This window comes from Rutidosis leptorrhynchoides, chromosome 7, assembly GCF_046630445.1.
Source record: "Rutidosis leptorrhynchoides isolate AG116_Rl617_1_P2 chromosome 7, CSIRO_AGI_Rlap_v1, whole genome shotgun sequence".
In the NCBI taxonomy this organism is placed as follows: domain Eukaryota; kingdom Viridiplantae; phylum Streptophyta; class Magnoliopsida; order Asterales; family Asteraceae; genus Rutidosis; species Rutidosis leptorrhynchoides.
The window spans coordinates 92,706,908-92,729,118 of NC_092339.1; positions in this window are offsets into that span (position 1 = coordinate 92,706,908).

Consider the following 22,211-nt stretch of genomic DNA (forward strand, 5'->3'; position numbering starts at 1 on the left):
ATGTTTCATATAGTTTTAAATATAATACGCATTAATATTAATATTAACTAAAGTTATTTTATATAATTAGTGTAAACTTTAGTTAACAAAAAGTGTCGACTAAAAATAAATATTTGATCAATGTCAAATTTAATTATATATTAAGTATGGATAACAACCCTATAGTCAAATTAGTCAATTCAGGTATGGAAATATGAGGGTTGTTATAGTACATACCCGTTAAAAGAAATTTCGTCCCGAAATTTAGTTGTTGCCATTAATCGGTGTTGTTCATACATAGACGAGGATATTTACGTTTTATTTGGTTTTAACGTTCCCAGGTATGCTCGGGGCCTTGCGTGAATTCCAACGGATAGAATATTGTTCTGTTTCAAGAATTAAAATCATACAAACCACAATTTCTACAAGTTCTTCTACAAAGTGCATTTTATTATTAATGCGGAGATCATTCAAAATGATGATGTTTTACAAGTCATTTCAGTAAATTAGATACATGAAATATGTTATGAATAATATTGTGCTCATTTAAAACCTTGAGCGTTTATACCACAATATTGGGGCAGATAAGACAGAGAGGAGTTCGTGAAATCATATTCATGAAATTTGATAGAGATCATCCTTGTTTACAACAAGAATATCTTAATGATGAATATGAGTTGAAAAATAAAGTTTTATCACTATTTAATAATATGGATAAAACAATTCGATTATAGGAAGCGTATAAACGAAGCTATCGTAAAAGAGTGAATGAGAAAATTAAATGTTCGCCTTAACTTTTGACGTAGTCACGATTAATTTCCGGAATTCAAGGGATTAAAGGAAATCTTCGTAATCTATAAGATTTGATTCTCCGGTATTCACGGAATTTTGAGATTTCTTTGATTAAATGCGGTGAATTGCCTTGATTGACGTGTTTGGAAATTTTGCTATAAATTAGCTTCTTCCGTTTCATTATCTTCACCACTTCTATACTTTCTTCCTAAATTCATACTTCCAAAAGATTTGTTAATATGCTCAATCCTGTATTGATACTTGTTATTATATTGACCATATATGCAGTCATTCTTCTTTTTCTTTTACCACCAGAGGAATCTGTTTACTTCTACTATGCTCTTGGGGTTATAGTGTTTTTAATTCTTCCGTGTCTTTATATTGCTATACGCATTGATATACACGGTTTGTAGTTTCGGAGTCGTTATCGGGCTTTATATTTTCCCTTATTTGTCGGAGCTTTATGCTTTTGTTTCTTCTTCCCGACTTCAAGTCAAGCGAATAATGGTCCAGAACTCGTAGGTATGAAGTTTTGAATGATCATAATTTATAAAGTAGAAAGGAAAGGTAATAGCACGATTTGATTTGTCAAATTACCAGAATATTCAGAAAAGACCGAATCATCAAGAAAAATATTTTCTTGATATGTTTAGAGGTTAAATAGAATGTAAGAGTCGTGTAACATGGCGAATGGTGATTTATACAGTCTATGAATCATCATCTTCCATTAAAAATTTAGCATGTCTTACTGTAATATAATCACATTGGCCTGACGTCATTATATTATACTAACTCACGTTTCAATTCCCAACACTTCTTCAAATCATTCATAATTTAAACTTGAATTTTACAGAATATAGAAACTAATACAGTTTCCTTTATGATGTGATAAAGATATCGCAAAGAGATAATTAATTGCGGACAAGAATCGTTATGATGATATCATCAGAAATATAGAGGATATTTATGATGATATTTTGGAATTTCTAAGTTCAAAAGTTGATGAAGAAAAATTTTCCGCAAGCTTTTAACATGACTTCGAAGCAAGATATTCTCTAAAGAATTCATCGGATCCAGAATTATCTGGATTCTTTGAATATAGGGTTTGGTTCTTGTATTTGTCCTTGGTCTCCTCCATGGCTAGCTCAATCCGTTTTTCAGTTCCTAATTTTCTTTTGAGCTTTTCCAACGTACCATTCTTTATTATAAAACTTTTGACCATTGAGACCATCTACAATTTTGCTGTTTTCTCTGCATTTAATGCAGCCATATTTGAATCATTGGTTATCAATCTGAGATGGTTTCAAGAAATTTCATTTTTAGATGATTAAACGCTGATTGTAATCATCAACGGATCTAATGGTTGATGAATAGGCGTTGTTGATTTCAAAAGAAATGAACGATAATTTCGGTGGTTTGATGTGATAATTCATCATAGAATACGAATGAATATATATATGAATTTAGTAATCTTTAGGAAGATAACACCTGATAAAGCTTTACTTGGATTCTGATATGTCAAAATTAGAATATGTAATTGAATTTGTACGAAAATGGTTGTTCTTTAGTGAACGGATACATATATCTTGTGAACGTAAGTAGTATAGTTACTGATTATTGAATCAGAATTGAAGAATGTATAATGCAACATATTAATGTGAGATATAAATATTTCTCGGGTATTACCTACCCGTTAAAATATTTTCACAATTAATAGTTTGTACAAAAGAAATTTAATTAAAATCTTTATGGAGATATACGTTCATATATGTATTCTTCAAATATAATATAGATTTAATGAGTTAATATAATATTAAAATCATTTAATTTGCGGTTGGAACAAGAATAAATAATCTTCAAAACTTGAGAGATTACATAATCGTCGCGGAATATTTCTTTAATGGAGTTATGAATCAATACTTCATCGTTCATTGTTATTGATATACCTCGATATATGATGTTGGTGCTCGTGGAATTCTTGTGAAATTCACAAGACACGAATAATGTTTTCTAAAAAGTTTCGAGTACATCGAAAATGGAAGTGTAAAATCAGACATGTATTTGAATAATACACTTGATTTATTATGAAATGGAGTTTATTGTGCTGAAGCAGTGATTAACGATCATTAAGTCATTAACGAAGGATGTACATTATATCATATTAGTGATATGAATTAACCAAGTAGTACATACTAGTTAAGATTTACACGTAATAGCTTAGTACAAAAAGATTTATTATTGTTTCAAACCATATATATATATATAAAGTATACATATATAATTTTTCAGGAAGAATGAGTCAATACATCTTAACTCATTATTACTAATATTCCTTGGTATCTATGGGGCGTATGATGTTGATATCCGAGGTACTGAGTGTGATGTTGAGGCGTGAAATGCAGATGTTATTGTTGGTGATGCTTATGCTGTTGGTGGTGATGCTGATGGTACTGGTTATGCTGCTGGTGCTGCCGCTGGTGTTCGTAGGTTTCGCACCATATTCTCCAGAGCCACCACTCGAGCGCGAAGCTCGTTGACTTCTTCTATTATTTCGGGATGATTGGCGGTTCGGACAAGTGGATGAATAAGATCTAGAATTTTAGATATTATATATTCGTGACTTGATATCCTGGAAATGAGGGTGAAAATAGTGTTCCGAACGGGTTCGTCGGTAAGTGCTTCAGGTTCTTCACCAAGAGGTGAATTCGGTTGGTGGAAGGGATTACCTTCTTCTTGTCTCCATTGATTAAGTTTACTACGAACCCATCCCCAATTCATACAAAATAGATGATGGCTGATTGGTTCGTTTGTTCCGGTTACGCTGCCATTGGAGCTCGAGGAATCGGTTGAGAAATCCATATTATGTGATTTGATTTAGGGTTTGATATGAGATTAGTGTTGAATACTGGATGATATATTCATCTCCTTGAATATGTATATGTAGCAAAAAGATTTTCGTAATTTACGGAGGAAATTTAGAAAAAGTGTTAGACAAAGATTATTGGGATAGATACGATAAGATATAATAAGATATGATGTATCTATACTCTAATAATGGTAGTATGACGTGTCTAGATGATAAGTATGTAATCTGATAATCTTTTGATTAAAGATTTTCAATTCGCAATGTCCTATTCAGGTCCAGGGGCTTGAGCTATAGGATCCTTTAAATCAGTAATCCAAACGCTTTCTATTCTATAGTTTCGTAGACGTCATCCGTCAGGAAAATTCAATGATCAAAACAACAAGAAAGCAAAGAAAGTAATGAATATAAATAGTGATGTCATTGTAATGTCTTTGAGATTCTCGATAACTCAATAACATTTTCTGGTTCGCAAACCGATGCATAAAGGCATAAGGCATATAGGTACGTGATATAACAGGGAGTTATATACGTTTGAGTATGAATAGTAACAAATATAGGAGTTTCAAAATTCATGGATAATATTTCATGTAATACATATGTAATACACAAACCATGATAGATGACTTAGGAATGTCAAGAATTTCAGAAATAGTAGTGTCGCTTTTAAACGCGGTGGCGTAATTGGATAGTACTTAGAAAGTGAACAGAGTTCTTAGATTGACTTGGCATTCTAAGATAAGTAAAGTTTCTAAAGTATAGTGTAGCATTTAACAATTAAAGGCAACAATTAAAGGCACTATAGTCAAGGAAAGTTGTAGTCCTACATTGCCAAGGCACCTAATTGTATAAGACACACTTAAAATGCAATCCTGGTTCTCTACAACAGCACTGCTCTGATACCAATCTGTCACACCCCCCAAAATGGACCAGGGGTAATTGTGACCAATCATATCATAACACAGTTGTATAAACGAGAACGACTCTATATGAGACTTTTTAAATAAAACCTTTGTTAATAAAACAGCGAAAGCAGTAATACATGTTTACATTATTATTAAAACGTAAAATAAATGTTTATGAACTAAAATATAATATGCGATGTGGACTCCATGCAAGCATCAAATCTATCATCACAAAGTTGCAAACAGCTAGCTCAATCATCACCTGAGACAAAACATGCTTAAAGTGTCAACCAAAAAGGTTGAGTGAAATTCACAGGTTTATAAATAATATCCAAAGTTTTAGACCACAAGATTTAGTTTAAAGTTGATTGATATAGAAATATCAATCTAAAAGTGTTGCTGCATTTTGTAATATCGCTACTAAACAAGTTTACCCTATGACACCTTGTACTGTCAGTGTCGTGAAATCATTATTATGTAACCAAAGACCAACGGTCGAATGGTTAGAGACGTTACTCTCAATAGGCCTACTCACAATAATTAAGTTTGCATTTAAACGTAGCAATTGACGATATTACGGTAGGGATTTAGCATGAATCAAAGCATGACAGCATAGTTAACAATTTAGTACTTGTGTCTAAGTGTAAAATATTTATAAAGCAAGCATGTGTCTCACCCCAAAAGTTATAAAACAGTTATGAAACAGTAAAAATTGGGGCTATGAAGTTCACCTTAATACCACAAAAGAGTAATCCACGAAAGAATTGAATGGAAGGACGTGACCGAGATCTCAACCTAGAGATAGAACGTATGATCAGACATTGCCTAACAGACAATAGTATATAGTACTATATTGATAGTAATGGTTCACTAAAGAATTTCCATTTTCGGAAGGTTACTATTTATGGAAAGTTTCCACTTATAGTAATTTTCCAATTTTAGAAAGTTCGGGTTAATTTTTAGCAAGACGTTGTATAACTTTACTCAAACTTCGTTGCTATCAAATAAGTCAGGAATGACCAGATGTAACCGGGGGCCCAGGACTCTTGACCAGAATCTAAGTCATGGCATTCGAGATCCACAAGCTTACCCATAAATGGCAACCTAGACATCATTCACTTACGACCGTGAGTAGCGATGAAGTTCACATGAATTGTACATTACCTTTGATTAACCTTCACTTTAGGTTTATATGTTATTATATATGTTACATTATATTTATTAATGTATTAACAATTTGATTATCTTATATTATATATACTATAAGTTATTATTATTAAATTAGTATAGTTATAAAATAATTGTTTATTAATAATGTATTGTTATTAACTTACATTATCAGCATTATACTTTATTATATAGTATACTTAGTTATTAACCGTAAGTTATAATAATAATATTAATTTAGTATATGTAATATACTTATGTTAATCGAAAATCATACTAATATAAGATAATACGAATATTAATTCATTAAATATTATATTTATAATTTTTATAAACTTAGTTAATTATACAATTCAGTAGGATATTTTATAAAAATAATTTTATCAATTTTTTGTATTTATTTCCCACTTTTCTTTATATATATACTCGGTTTATATTAATCAAATTTAATTAGGTAATAAATATTAAATCGACCTAAATAAATAATTTTATATTTTTTACAGGTTCTATATTATGTAAAAATGTTATAAAAATTATTAAATCAAATTTTATATCAAAATATTATTTATTTAATGTTTTCTAATTATTTAACCATTGTAATCGGCCTATAATTAAATAAATAGGAAAAATAATTTAAAATTAATTTTTATATTTTTTTTAAAGTGTCTAGTGATGCTACTAATCATATAAAAATTTTATAAAAATATTTAATACACGTTTGTATTTATTTTGTATTTTCTTTATTATTTCTCTCGGTTTAGAATAATGCAAAAGTAAATTCTTTTTAAATACTAATCATCCCATTTATTTAAGTTTTATAATTTTTACTTGTTTATAAAAGTATAATAATCTCAAAAAAAGTTATAATTATTTTTATTACTGTTTAATATTTTATTATGAATTTTATATTGTTTTTATGTTTAAATACTACATAATTCGTATTTAATTATAAATAATATTCCATAAATTATAAAAATTATTTTTATACATCATAATACTTATAATACTAATTATAACATGTAAAAATAATTTATATATATTAAATTCGAATTTTTAAAGAATATACAAAAAAAAATAAAAGTAATTCGATAAAAAATATAGAAAATACCTCAAGTACTTTCCCAAGTTTGTGAGAGAGTTTTTCCAAAGATTTGATACAAGTTTTTATGAAATGAAAGTGAGTATTTATAGGAAAAAAATGGTTGGTGAAAAAAAAAATATAAATAAAATAAAGGTGCCAATTTTGACAAAAAATAAAAACATGTTAAAAATGTTTTTAATAAGTTTTTGTTTTTAAAAATATTTAGTCAAAATTCATGGGCTCATTATTTAATTTATAAAAAAAAATCTCTTTTTTTTTATAAGCTAAAAATATATATATAATGATTAAAATAACTTATCATTTAATTAATAATTATGTTTCATATAGTTTTAAATATAATACGCATTAATATTAATATTAACTAAAGTTATTTTATATAATTAGTGTAAACTTTAGTTAACAAAAAGTGTCGACTAAAAATAAATATTTGATCAATGTCAAATTTAATTATATATTAAGTATGGATAACAACCCTATAGTCAAATTAGTCAATTCAGGTATAAAAATATGAGGGTTGTTATAATACGCTTCTATTTTGTAAGCAATCTTTTGATATTTGGAGTAAAGTATTCGAGTGGTGGGGGTTAAATGTTTCGTCAAACCTAAGTGTTAGTGAATTATTTGGTAAGGACTCTTCGATTACAATGTCGAAATCGGGTGCGAAGATTTGGCAATCGGTTAAATGGGTGTGTGGTTATCTTATTTGGAGGAACCGTAATCAAAAGGTGTTCAAGAACAAGTGTTGGAACATTCCGGTCGCCTTAAACGAAATACAAGTTACGAGTTATGATTGGATTGCCAAAAGATTCAAGGCAAAAACTTTAGATTGACATCGATTGCTTCATTCTCCACAAGAATTTATAAATGTGTAAATGTATAAAGTGCTAATCTAAATAGGTTACTACCTTAGCACCCTATGTGATTAGTATAACTTCGGGTAACAGTTAATTCGTGTTCCTGAGGAGCTACTGCTCGGTTTGTTTGTATGCTCTCAGTCGTGTATCTCTTTTGGTTATTAATAATACTGCCTTTCAAAAAAAAAAAAAAAAAAAATAGAAAAACTTTAAACCAAAATAATTTCAATAAATCTAACGACCTTATTCATTAATTCAAATAATCACATTTTTCTACTTTCATCCAAGAATTTTGACCTTGAAAGCTTGAATCTATACATGACCAATTTTCAATAGGTGATGCATCTAACATGTTTATATTACTCCGGGTCTGATTTGTATGTGATAGTTACAGCTTATAATTGTTAGTTGTTAGATGTTAGTTTTTTATATTCATTAAGTGTTTGGTAGCTGAAAATATTAAAACAATGAGTAAAATGAGAACAAGAAGCAGGAGATTTCAAACGCTAGCTCTTGAGAATTTTTCTTCTAGCGTTAAGCTCTTTATAACTAAACAAAATTTTTTATTACATAGAAGCTTTCATAAACACTTAGAAACTAAAAACTTCTAAAAATTCTAAAAAAAAACTTCTAACCAAACATTCCCTCCATATTAGTTTGGATAAAGCTACATATTTTATTATAAAAACATGATGAGGATAATATCAACTATACATGATTTTTTTCTTCAATTAACATTGTTATTAAACAAGTAAATAATTGTTAGTAAACAAGTAAATAAATACCGTAAATTTTGATTGTATTTAAACTATTCGAAAAATGTGAATATTTTACACAAATATATACTCTACAACTTAACCGAATTATTGAGTGATTTTTCCAACCTTTTTTAAGCACTCAAAGACTAATAGAATATTATGATGTTATTAAATGCTTACATTAAGTAACAATGAACTTTGTTGAGACTTAATGTAGGTGCGTCTTCGAACATATGTGAAGTGTTTATCCGAATAGGGTTCAATATCTTAAAATGACTTAAAATTTTCAAGTGGCCTAAAATTAAGAAAAGGTATAAATAATTCATTCATTTATTATTTTTACATCAATCGAATTATAATAAATAAATCATTTATCAAACAATGTAATCGCACTAGATTATGTTTATATTTTTTTGTATGTATTAAAAGTTTAACGTTTATAAATACTCATTTGTTATATCTCGAACAAAAACAATTAAATTAATGACATGGTTATAGTCCTATGTATTTTTTTTACAATATGATAACAGAATACCACAACGTTCTATTTATTTTGTTAACATACTAATTTTATATGTTTAGTTGATTAGTTGATTCGTACATAATTTAATTGAACATTTATATTTAAATTACTTCTAAGAGTAAAATATACTTAGGGTGTGTTTGGATGAAACTAGCTGGAGCTGGAGATTATAGCTGGAGCTGGAACTTATGGACTGGAGCTGGAGCTGGAGCTTACTTTTAAAGTTGGTAGCTGGAGCTTATTATTTTTTATAAGTGTTTGGTAAACTAGCTGGAGTTTATTTTCTAGTTCATAAGCTCTACTTTTTTTCATAAGCTACTAGAAGTAACTTATTTTTCTAGAGCTTATGATTTTCATAAGCTCTACTTTTTATGTCGACCAAACAAAACTTATTATTTGAAGCTTATTAAAATCATAAGCTCAAGCTCCTATAAGCTTCCATAAGCTTCCATAAGCTCATCTACCAAACACACCCTTAGTAAAATATATTATCCGACTGTAGTTGGGATGTTGCAGGTGCCGTCCACCCCTATACGTGCCATGTTTCACAACTTTTTATTTAGTTGTGCAAGTTACACTTCTATCCCTTGAAGTTCTAATATATGCACATTTGGTAATGCTAACCTTTTTCTCTTAATAAGAAGTAGAAGATAATATTTCATCAAATATGTAATACCGAGTATCATTCTATAAATTCTATATCACGCAAAAGGTGTTTTGTAGGATTTTCATAAGAGTAATGCCATCACTTTTAACTCTTTTTTATTGCTCAAGAATGTGTCTGTACGAAAGTGATTGGAGCTAGAGCTTATAGTTAAAGCTGTAACTTATAGTTTGAGTTGAAGTTTTCAGGTAATTTTAGATTTTATAAGCTTTATTTTTTCAAAAGCTATTTGTGAAGAGCTTATTTTTTTTTCAGTTGTTATAATTTTTATAAGTTCTACTTTTTGTGACATATCAAACAAAGTTTATGGCTTGTAACTTCATAAAATCATAAGTTCATGTTTTTATAACATCTTAAAATTTGTATGCCAAACACACCCCTAATTTATTTTTTATCGCTGTAATAAAAAATATATTTTTCATAAAACATTAACAAAAAAAAGTGTAAACCGTGGTATATAATTATTAATCTTCGGAGAGTTGCTTCATGGTATTTTCGTCATTATACATAACTCTAGCATTCGTAATTATAAATCTAATCGTTAGATGTTTCTATGAAAGCACATAGTAACAGATTTACAAACTCACCAAATGACTATTGCCCTAACAATACAAGGTAACATCTTCCATCAAAAAATTGAATTAAACATTTATGTATATTCATAAAAAAGATTATAGTATGCGCCAGTTTATCTCAAATACTAGTAGAATTAGAGTCATCTAGTTGATCTTGATTTTGAATGTCGAAGGAGTTAAAAATTGTATAGTAGTGGGGGGTAATATGCAAATTTAGTGGGACCAAACTCACCAAAGTATGTGTAAGCCACGTTTGACGGTCCTAAGATGAAGGGTGGCGCACATGCGATATTGTCAACAGTCAACATCGCTCACTCTTTTGTTTACCTTCTTTACGGAGTACTACTTATTTTAAACATACAAACAGAAATGCAAAGGGCAATTGCTATAAACGTCACTTACATTTGTTCTGTTTTGAGCAAACAAGTTATATCACAGTAGCTTGATTGGTTGGAGATATTAATTAAAATACTCCGTAACAAATTGGATTAATTGTTTATGATACGGAGGAGTATAACTTTAAAAATCCTAACGATTCTTTTTTGATCGACAAGTAAATTTTTATAAGTTACGAGTACTTTTTAGGTTTTATTATGTTGATCAAGTAAATAAATGTAAAAGTTTCATATGATAAATTTCTAATGATATATATATATATATATATATATATATATATATATATATATATATATATATATATATATATATATATATATATATATGGGCAGGATCAATGGGGAAGTAACCAATCGGGGGAAGCAAAAAAAAAAAAATTCGTTTTTTTTTTTATTTTTTTTTCCGGCATCAAGATCACACGAAAATATGAATATTTAGAAGAGACACTTCGTGATGAATGTTATTATTTAATCGGAAAAATGATCGGCAAAAATAACATTCAAGATAATATTGTTCGTGAAGAATATGAACGTTTTTTTTCTTCCATGTTTTGTGAAGTAAAATTTAGCCCGATTTAGAGTTTAGGGTTTAGGGTTTAGGGTTTGGTGTTTTGGTTTATTCCATAAACCCAAAACACCAAACCCTAAACCCTAAACTTTAAACCGTTCGTGTTAAAAACTCAATCTAAATCCTAAATCTAAACCCTAAATCTAAACCTTAATATCTAAACTCTAATATCTAAAACCCAATAGCTAAAACCTCAACATACGCTCAAAAAACACGATAATTGTCATATATTACTTCTTCGAGCGTTTTTCTGCCAAAATAAAAATATTTATCACAAAGTGTCTCTACTAAATGTTCTTATTTTCATCTCATCTATAATGTTCGTGAACAAAGTTTTTTCAAAAAACGAAAAAAAAATAAAAAAAGTTTTTGCTTCCCCCCGCTTCCCCTCGATTGGTTACTTCCCTCTTGATCCTACTGTGACGACCCGGCAATTTCCGACCAAATTTAAACTTAATTCATATATGATTCCGATATGATAAGCAAAGTCTGTAATGTTGAGTCTCAAAAACTTTGAACTATTTTGTATATTCAATTGACCTTTAACCATTCTCGACGATTCACGAACAACTATATATAAATAGATACATATACATTAATTTGAAAATATTATTTGAAATAATATATGATTTAATTGTTGAAAATAAATATGAAAAAAATAAAAAAAAATAATATGCGATGTAATGAAAACTATTATTATAAATATATAGATATATATTTATATACATATAAATATGTATATAAATATTACTTGTAAATATATAAATTCAATGGTTTAAAGATATATAATATATTTATTTAGTAGTTAAACTTGCTATTTAAAACTCTTTATATATAGAAAGTGAAATGTCCCGTTCTTATTGATTAAAAACGTTCCATATTAATTGATTTCGTTGCGAGGTTTTGACCTCTATATGAGATGTTTTTCAAAGAATGCATTCATTTTAAAACAAACCATAACCTTTATTTCATCAATAAAGGTTTAAAAAGCTTTACGTAGATTATCAAATAATGATAATCTAAAATATCCTGTTTACACACGACCATTACATAATGGTTTACAATACAAATATGTTACAACAAAATAAGTTTCTTGAATGCAGTTTTTACACAATATCATACAAGCATGGACTCCAAATCTCGTCCTTATTTAAATATGTGACAGCGAAAGCTCTTAATAATCACCTGAGAATAAACATGCTTAAAACGTCAACAAAAATGTTGGTGAGTTATAGGTTTAACCTATATATATCAAATCATAATAATAGATCACAAGATTTCATATTTCAATACACATCCCATACATAGAGATAAAAATCATTCATATGGTGAACACCTGGTAACCGACATTAACAAGATGCATATATAAGAATATCCCCATCATTCCGGGACACCCTTCGGATACGATATAAATTTTGAAGTACTAAAGCATCCGGTACTTTGGATGGGGTTTGTTAGGCCCAATAGATCTATCTTTAGGATTCGCGTCAATTAGGGTGTCTGTTCCCTAATTCTTAGATTACCTGACTTAATAAAAAGGGGCATATTCGATTTCGATAATTCAACCATAGAATGTAGTTTCACGTACTTGTGTCTATTTTGTAAATCATTTATAAAACCTGCATGTATTCTCATCCCAAAAATATTAGATTTTAAAAGTGGGACTATAACTCACTTTTACAGATTTTTACTTCGTCGGGAAGTAAGACTTGGCCACTGGTTGATTCACGAACCTATAACAATATATACATATATATCAAAGTATGTTCAAAATATATTTACAACACTTTTAATATATTTTGATGTTTTAAGTTTATTAAGTCAGCTGTCCTCGTTAGTAACCTACAACTAGTTGTCCACAGTTAGATGTACAGAAATAAATCGATAAATATTATCTTGAATCAATCCACGACCCAGTGTATACGTATCTCAGTATTGATCACAACTCAAACTATATATATTTTGGAATCAACCTCAACCCTGTATAGCTAACTCCAACATTCACATATAGAGTGTCTATGGTTGTTCCGAAATATATATAGATGTGTCGACATGATAGGTCGAAATATTGTATACGTGTCTATGGTATCTCAAGATTACATAATATACAATAAAAGTTGATTAAGTTATGGTTGGAATAGATTTGTTACCAATTTTCACGTAGCTAAAATGAGAAAAATTATCCAATCTTGTTTTACCCATAACTTCTTCATTTTAAATCCTTTTTGAGTGAATCAAATTGCTATGGTTTCATATTGAACTCTATTTTATGAATCTAAACAGAAAAAGTATAGGTTTATAGTCAGAAAAATAAGTTACAAGTAGTTTTTGTAAAGGTAGTCATTTCAGTCGAAAGAACGACGTCTAGATGACCATTTTAGAAAACATACTTTCACTTTGAGTTTAACCATAATTTTTGGATATAGTTTCATGTTCATAATAAAAATCATTTTCTCAGAATGAAAACTTTTAAATCAAAGTTTATCATAGTTTTTAATTAACTAACCCAAAACAGCCCGCGGTGTTACTACGACGGCGTAAATCCGGTTTTACGGTGTTTTCCGTGTTTCCAGGTTTTAAATCATTAAGTTAGCATATCATATAGATATAGAACATGTGTTTAGTTGATTTTAAAATTCAAGTTAGAAGGATTAACTTTTGTTTGCGAACAAGTTTAGAATTAACTAAACTATGTTCTAGTGATTACAAGTTTAAACCTTCGAATAAGATAGCTTTATATGTATGAATCGAATGATGTTATGAACATCATTACTACCTTAAGTTCCTTGGATAAACCTACTGGAAAAGATAAAAATGGATCTAGCTTCAACGGATCCTTGGATGGCTCGAAGTTCTTGAAGCAGAATCATGACACGAAAACAAGTTCAAGTAAGATCATAACTTGAAATAAGATTGTTATAGTTATAGAAATTGAACCAAAGTTTGAATATGATTATTACCTTGCATTAGAATGATAACCTACTGTAAGAAACAAAGATTTCTTGAGGTTGGATGATCACCTTACAAGATTGGAAGTGAGCTAGCAAAACTTGAAAGTATTCTTGATTTTATGTAACTAGAACTTGTAGAATATATGAAGAACACTTAGAACTTGAAGATAGAGCTTGAGAGAGATCAATTAGATGAAGAAAATTGAAGAATGAAAGTGTTTGTAGGTGTTTTTGGTCGTTGGTGTATGGATTAGATATAAATGATATGTAATTTTGTTTTCATGTAAATAAGTCATGAATGATTATTCATATTTTTGTAATTTTATGAGATATTTCATGCTAGTTGCCAAATGATGGTTCCCACATGTGTTATGTGACTCACATGGGCTGCTAATAGCTGATCATTGGAGTGTATATTCCAATAGTACATACATCTAAAAGCTGTGTATTGTACGAGTACGAATACGGGTGCATACGAGTAGAATTGTTGATGAAACTGAACGAGGATGTAATTGTAAGCATTTTTGTTAAGTAGAAGTATTTTGATAAGTGTATTGAAGTCTTTCAAAAGTGTATAAATACATATTAAAACACTACATGTATATACATTTTAACTGAGTCGTTAAGTCATCGTTAGTCGTTACATGTAAGTGTTGTTTTGAAACCTTTAGGTTAACGATCTTGTTAAATGTTGTTAACCCAATGTTTATAATATCAAATGAGATTTTAAATTATTATATTATCATGATATTATCATGTATGAATATCTCTTAATATGATATATATACATTAAATGTCTTTACAACGATAATCGTTACATATATGTCTCGTTTAAAAATCATTAAGTTAGTAGTCTTGTTTTTACATATGTAGTTCATTGTTAATATACTTAATGATATGTTTACTTATCATAGTATCATGTTAACTATATATATATATATCCATATATATGTCATCATATAGTTTTTACAAGTTTTAACGTTCGTGAATTACCGGTCAACTTGGGTGGTCAATTGTCTATATGAAACATATTTCAATTAATCAAGTCTTAACAAGTTTGATTGCTTAACATGTTGGAAACACTTAATCATGTAAATAACAATTTCATTTAATATATATATAAACATGAAAAAGTTCGGGTCACTACAGTACCTACCCGTTAAATAAATTTCGTCCCGAAATTTTAAGCAGTTGGAGGTGTTGACGTATCTTCTGGAAATAAATGCGGGTATTTCTTCTTCATCTGATATTCACACTCCCAGGTGAACTCGGGTCCTCTACGAGCATTCCATCAAACCTTAACAATTGGTATCTTGTTTTGCTTAAGTCTTTTAGCCTCACGATCCATTATTTCGACGGGTTCTTCGATGAATTGGAGTTTTTCGTTGATTTGAATTTCATCTAACGGAATAGTGAGATCTTCTTTAGCAAAACATTTCTTCAAATTCGAGACGTGGAAAGTGTTATGTACAGCCGCGAGTTGTTGAGGTAACTCAAGTCGGTAAGCTACTGGTCCGACACGATCAATAATCTTGAATGGTCCAATATACCTTGGATTTAATTTCCCTCGTTTACCAAATCGAACAACGCCTTTCCAAGGTGAAACCTTAAGCATGACTATTTCTCCAATTTCAAACTCTATATCTTTTCTTTTACTGTCCGCGTAGCTCTTTTGTCGACTCTGGGCGGTTTTCAATCTTTGTTGAATTTGGATGATTTTCTCGGTAGTTTCTTGTATTATCTCCGGACCCGTAATCTGTCTATCCCCCACTTCACTCCAAAAAATCGGAGACCTGCACTTTCTACCATAAAGTGCTTCAAACGGCGCCATCTCAATGCTTGAATGGTAGCTGTTGTTGTAGGAAAATTCTGCTAACGGTAGATGTCGATCCCAACTGTTTCAAAAATCAATAACACATGCTCGTAGCATGTCTTCAAGCGTTTGTATCGTCCTTTCGCTCTGCCCATTAGTTTGTGGATGATAGGCAGTACTCATGTCTAGACGAGTTCCTAATGCTTGCTGTAATGTCTGCCAGAATCTTGAAATAAATCTGCCATCCCTATCAGAATTAATAGAGATTGGTATTCCATGTCTGGAGACGACTTCCTTCAAATACAGTCGTGCTAACTTCTCCATCTTGTCATCTTCTCTTATTGGCAGGAAGTGTGCTGATTTGGTGAGACGATCAACTATTACCCAAATAGTATCAAAACCACTTGCAGTCCTTGGCAATTTAGTAATGAAATCCATGGTAATGTTTTCCCATTTCCATTCCGGGATTTCAGGTTGTTGTAGTAGACCTGATGGTTTCTGATGTTCAGCTTTAACCTTAGAACACGTCAAACATTCTCCTACATATTTAGCAATATCGGCTTTCATACCTGGCCACCAAAAATGTTTCTTAAGATCTTTGTACATCTTCCCCGTTCCAGGATGTATTGAGTATCTGGTTTTATGAGCTTCTCTAAGTACCATTTCTCTCATATCTCCAAATTTTGGTACCCAAATCCTTTCAGCCCTATACCGAGTTCCGTCTTCCCGAATATTAAGATGCTTCTCCGATCCTTTGGGTATTTCATCCTTTAAATTTCCCTCTTTTAAAACTCCTTGTTGCGCCTCCTTTATTTGAGTAGTAAGGTTAGTGTGAATCATTATATTCATAGATTTTACTCGAATGGGTTCTCTGTCCTTCCTGCTCAAGGCATCGGCTACCACATTTACCTTCCCCGGGTGGTAACGAATCTCAAAGTCGTAATCATTCAACAATTCAATCCACCTATGTTGCCTCATATTCAGTTGTTTCTGATTAAATATGTGTTGAAGACTTTTGTGGTCGGTATATATAATACTTTTGACCCCATATAAGTAGTGCCTCCAAGTCTTTAATGCAAAAACAACCGCGCCTAATTCCAAATCATGCATCGTATAATTTTGTTCTTGAATCTTCAATTGTCTAGACGCATAAGCAATCACCTTCGTTCGTTGCATTAATACACAACCGAGACCTTGCTTTAATGCATCACAATAAATCACAAAATCATCATTCCCTTCAGGCAATGACAATATAGGTGCCGTAGTTAGCTTTTTCTTCAATAACTGAAGCGCTTTCTCTTGTTTATCATTCCATTCAAATTTCTTCCCTTTATGCGTTAATGCAGTCAAGGGTTTTGCTATTCTGGAAAAGTCTTGGATGAACCTTCTGTAGTAACCAGCTAGTCCTAAAAACTGGCGTATGTGTTTCGGAGTTTTTGGGGTTTCCCACTTTTCAACGATTTCGATCTTTGCCGGGTCCACCTGGATACCTTCTTTGTTCACTATGTGACCGAGGAATTGAACTTCTTCCAACCAAAATGCACACTTTGAAAACTTAGCGTACAGTTTTTCTTTCCTCAATACTTCTAGCACTTTTCTCAAATGTTCTTCGTGCTCTTGATCATTCTTTGAGTAAATAAGTATGTCATCGATGAAAACAATGAAAAACTTGTCAAGATATAGCCCACACACTCGGTTCATAAGGCCCATGAACACAGCTGGTGCGTTAGTCAATCCAAACGGCATAACCATAAACTCGTAATGACCATAACGCGTTCTAAAAGCAGTTTTTGGAATATCATCCTCCTTTACTCGCATTTGATGATATCCAGAACGTAAATCGATCTTCGAATAAACCGACGAGCCTTGTAGTTGATCAAATAAGTCGTCAATTCTCGGCAGTGAATAATGGTTTTTGATGGTAAGTTTGTTCAACTCTCTGTAGTCAATACACAACCTAAATGTACCATCCTTCTTCTTGACAAACAAAACAGGAGCTCCCCATGGTGATGTGCTTGGTCAAATGAAACCACGTTCTAATAGTTCTTGCAGTTGGCTTTGCAGTTCTTTCATCTCGCTGGGTGCGAGTCTATAAGGAGCACGAGCTATTGGTGCAGCTCCTGGTACAAGATCTATTTGAAATTCAACAGATCGATGTGGAGGTAGTCCAGGTAATTCTTTCGGAAATACATCGGGAAATTCTTTTGCGACGGGAACATCATTGATGCTCTTTTCTTCAGTTTGTACTTTCTCGACGTGTGCTAGAACAGCATATCAACCTTTTCTTATTAGTTTTTGTGCCTTCAAATTACTAATAAGATGTAGCTTCATGTTGCCCTTTTCTCCGTACACCATTAAGGGTTCTCCTTCTTCTCGTACAATGCGAATTGCATTTTTATAACATACGATTTCTGCTTTCACCTTCTTCAGCCAGTCCATGCCAACTATTACATCAAAACTCCCTAACTCTACTGGTATCAAATCAATCTTAAATATTTCGCTACCCAGTTTAATTTCTCGATTCCGGCATATATTATCTGCTGAAATTAATTTACCGTTTGCTAATTCGAGTAAAAATTTACTATCCAACGGCGTCAATGGAAAACTTAATTTAGCACAAAAATCTCTACTCATATAGCTTCTATCCGCACCCGAATCAAATAAAACGTAAGCAGATTTATTGTCAATAAGAAACGTACCCGTAACAAGCTCCGGGTCTTCCTGTGCCTCTGCCGCATTAATATTGAAAACTCTTCTGCGGCCTTGTCCATTCGTGTTCTCCTGGTTCGGGCATTTTCTAATAATGTGGCCCGGTTTTCCACATTTATAACAAACTACATTGGCATAACTTGCTCCGACACTACTTGCTCCGCCATTACTCGTTCCGACACCATTTATTCCTTTCGTTCTGTTAACCCCTGGTCCGTAGACCTCACACTTCGCCGCGCTATGACCATTTCTTTTACACTTGTTGCAAAATTTGGTGCAGAACCCCGAGTGATACTTTTCACACCTTTGGCATAGCTGCTTCTGATTGTTGTTGTTGTTGTTGTTGTTGTTGTTGTTGCGGTTGTTATTGTTGTTGGGATGATTGTTGTAGTTGCTGTTGCTGCTGCTGTTGTTGTTGTTGTTGTTGTTGTTGTTGTTGTTGTTGTTGTTGTTGTTGTTGTTGTTGTTGGACCGTTTGTTATAGTTGCGATTGATGTTGCGATTGTTGGGATAATTGTTACGATTATTATTGTAATTGCTGTTGTTGTTGTATTGGTGATTCTTATCACCGTTTTCCTCCCACTTTCTTTTGACTTGCTTCACATTGGCCTCTTCAGCCGTCTGTTCTTTAATTCTTTCCTCAATCTGGTTCACTAGTTTGTGAGCCATTCTACATGCCTGTTGTATGGAGGATGGCTCGTGTGAACTTATATCTTCTTGGATTCTTTCCGGTAATCCTTTCACAAACGCGTCGATCTTCTCTTCCTCATCTTCGAACGCTCCCGGACACAATAGGCACAATTCTGTGAATCGTCTTTTGTACGTGGTAATATAAAATCCTTGGGTTCGTAACCCTCTAAGTTTTGTCTTGAGCTTATTGACCTCGGTTCTGGGACGGTACTTCTCGTTCATCAAGTGCTTGAATGCTGACCACGGTAGTGCGTACGCATCGTCTTGTCCCACTTGCTCTAGATAGGTATTCCACCATGTTAACGCAAAACCTGTGAAGGTATGCGTAGCGTACTTCACTTTGTCCTCTTCAGTACACTTACTTATGGCAAACACCGATTCGACCTTCTCGGTCCACCGTTTCAATCCGATCGGTCCTTCGGTTCCATCAAATTCCAAAGGTTTGCAGGCAGTGAATTCATTGTAGGTGCATCCTACACGATTTCCTGTACTGCTAGATCCAAGGTTATTGTTGGTATGTAGCGCAGCCTGTACTGCGGCTATGTTTGAAGCTAGAAAAGTACGGAATTCCTCTTCATTCATATTCACGGTGTGTCGAGTAGTCGGTGCCATTTCCTTCAAATAGTCAAATGAAACAAGTTAATCATACAGAATATTAAGAGTAGTCAATAGTATCTCGTAGCATAATATGAACTAATTTATAAAAGCTTTTTCTTCATATTAGCATTTTATAAGTTTAAATTCGGGTAGTACCTACCCGTTAAGTTCATACTTAGTAGCTAGTATACAATTCAACTACTACAATTCTATATGAAAAACTGATTATAATAATATTTCGCGTTCAAACTTTTACACAATATTTTACAAACTTAAAATACCGCTTATTTTACATATAGCATGAAATATAGCACATAATAAATTTGATACAAGGTGGTTGTGAAGATAATTCTAGCTAGTACACAAGTCGTTCAGCAAAGGCAATAAAGACACGTAATTCATACGTCCAGAAACAAGTCATGCATTCTGGTTTTACTAGGATTACTTCCCATCCTTGGTCTTGTGGAACATAACTGTTATGGCCGTTGATAAGACAGCGTGTTGTAACGTCGTCAAAGGGACGAGGGTTACGTAATGTCCAACAGTCCCGTAACAATCTAAAAATCTCATTTCTTACCCCAATTACCGACTCCGTCACTTGTGGGAACGTTTTGTTTAATAGTTGTAGCCCGATGTTCTTGTTCTCACTTTGGTGAGAAGCGAACATTACTAATCCGTAAGCATAACATGCTTCTTTATGTTGCATGTTAGCCGCTTTTTCTAAATCACGAAGTCCAATATTCGGATATATTGAGTCAAAATAATTTCTTAACCCATTGCGTAAAATAGCATTTGGGTTCCCCGCAATATATGCGTCAAAGTAAACACATCGTAACTTATGGATTTCCCAATGTGATATCCCCCATCTTTCGAACGAAAGCCTTTTATAAACCAAGGCATTCTTGGAACGTTCTTCGAATGTCTTACAAACTGATCTCGCCTTAAATAGTTGTGCCGAAGAATTCTAACCGACTCTAGACAAGATTTCATCAATCATGTCTCCGGGTAGGTCTCTTAAAATATTGGGTTGTCTATCCATTTTGTGTTTTTATACTGTAAAATAGACAAGAATTAGATTAATAAAAAAAATACTTATTAATACAAGCAATTTTTTTTTACATATATCATAAAGCATAAGCACACTATATTACATATATTACACCACATGAATACAACTATCTTATTCTGACTCGCTCGTTTCTTCTTCTTCGGTTTTGGTTCTCTTTGCCAAGTTTCTAGGGATATATGATGTTCCCCTAATACGAGCCATCGTTTTCCACATTGGTTTAGAAAAACCTGGTGGTTTAGAGGTTCCCGGGTCATTGTTACAACTTAAGGACTTCGGGGGTTGACGATACATATAAAGTTCATCGGGGTTGGAATTAGATTTCTCTATTTTTATGCCCTTTCCCTTATTATTTTCTTTTGCCTTTTTAAATTCAGTTGGGGTAATTTCTATAACATCATTGGAATTCTCGTCGGAATTCGATTCATCGGAGAATTGGTAACCCTCCCAATATTTTGCTTCCTTGGAGGAAACACCATTGACCATAATTAACCTTGGTAGGTTGGTTGAGGATTTTCTTTTACTTAACCGTTTTATTATTTCCCCCACCGGTTCTATTTCTTCATCCGGTTCCGATTCTTCTTCCGGTTCCGACTCTTCTTCCGGTTCTTCTTCGAGAACTTGTGAATCAGTCCACGAATCATTCCAATTTACATTTGACTCTTTATTATTAGAGGTAGACATCTATCACATAATATCAAACGCGTTAAGAGATTAATATATCACATAATATTCACATGTTAAAAATATATAGTTTCCAACAAAATTTGTTAAGCAATCATTTTTCAAGTAAACACGGTCGAAGTCCAGACTCACTAATGCATCCTAACAAACTCGATAAGACACACTAATGCAAAATTCTAGTTCTCTAAGACCAACACTCGGATACCAACTGAAATGTCCCGTTCTTATTGATTAAAAACGTTCCATATTAATTGATTTCGTTGCGAGGTTTTGACCTCTATATGAGACGTTTTTCAAAGACTGCATTCATTTTAAAACAAACCATAACCTTTATTTCATCAATAAAGGTTTAAAAAGCTTTATGTAGATTATCAAATAATGATAATCTAAAATATCATGTTTACACACGACCATTACATAATGGTTTACAATACAAATATGTTACAACAAAATAAGTTTCTTGAATGCAGTTTTTACACAATATCATACAAGCATGGACTCCAAATCTCGTCCTTATTTAAATATGCGACAGCGAAAGCTCTTAATAATCACCTGA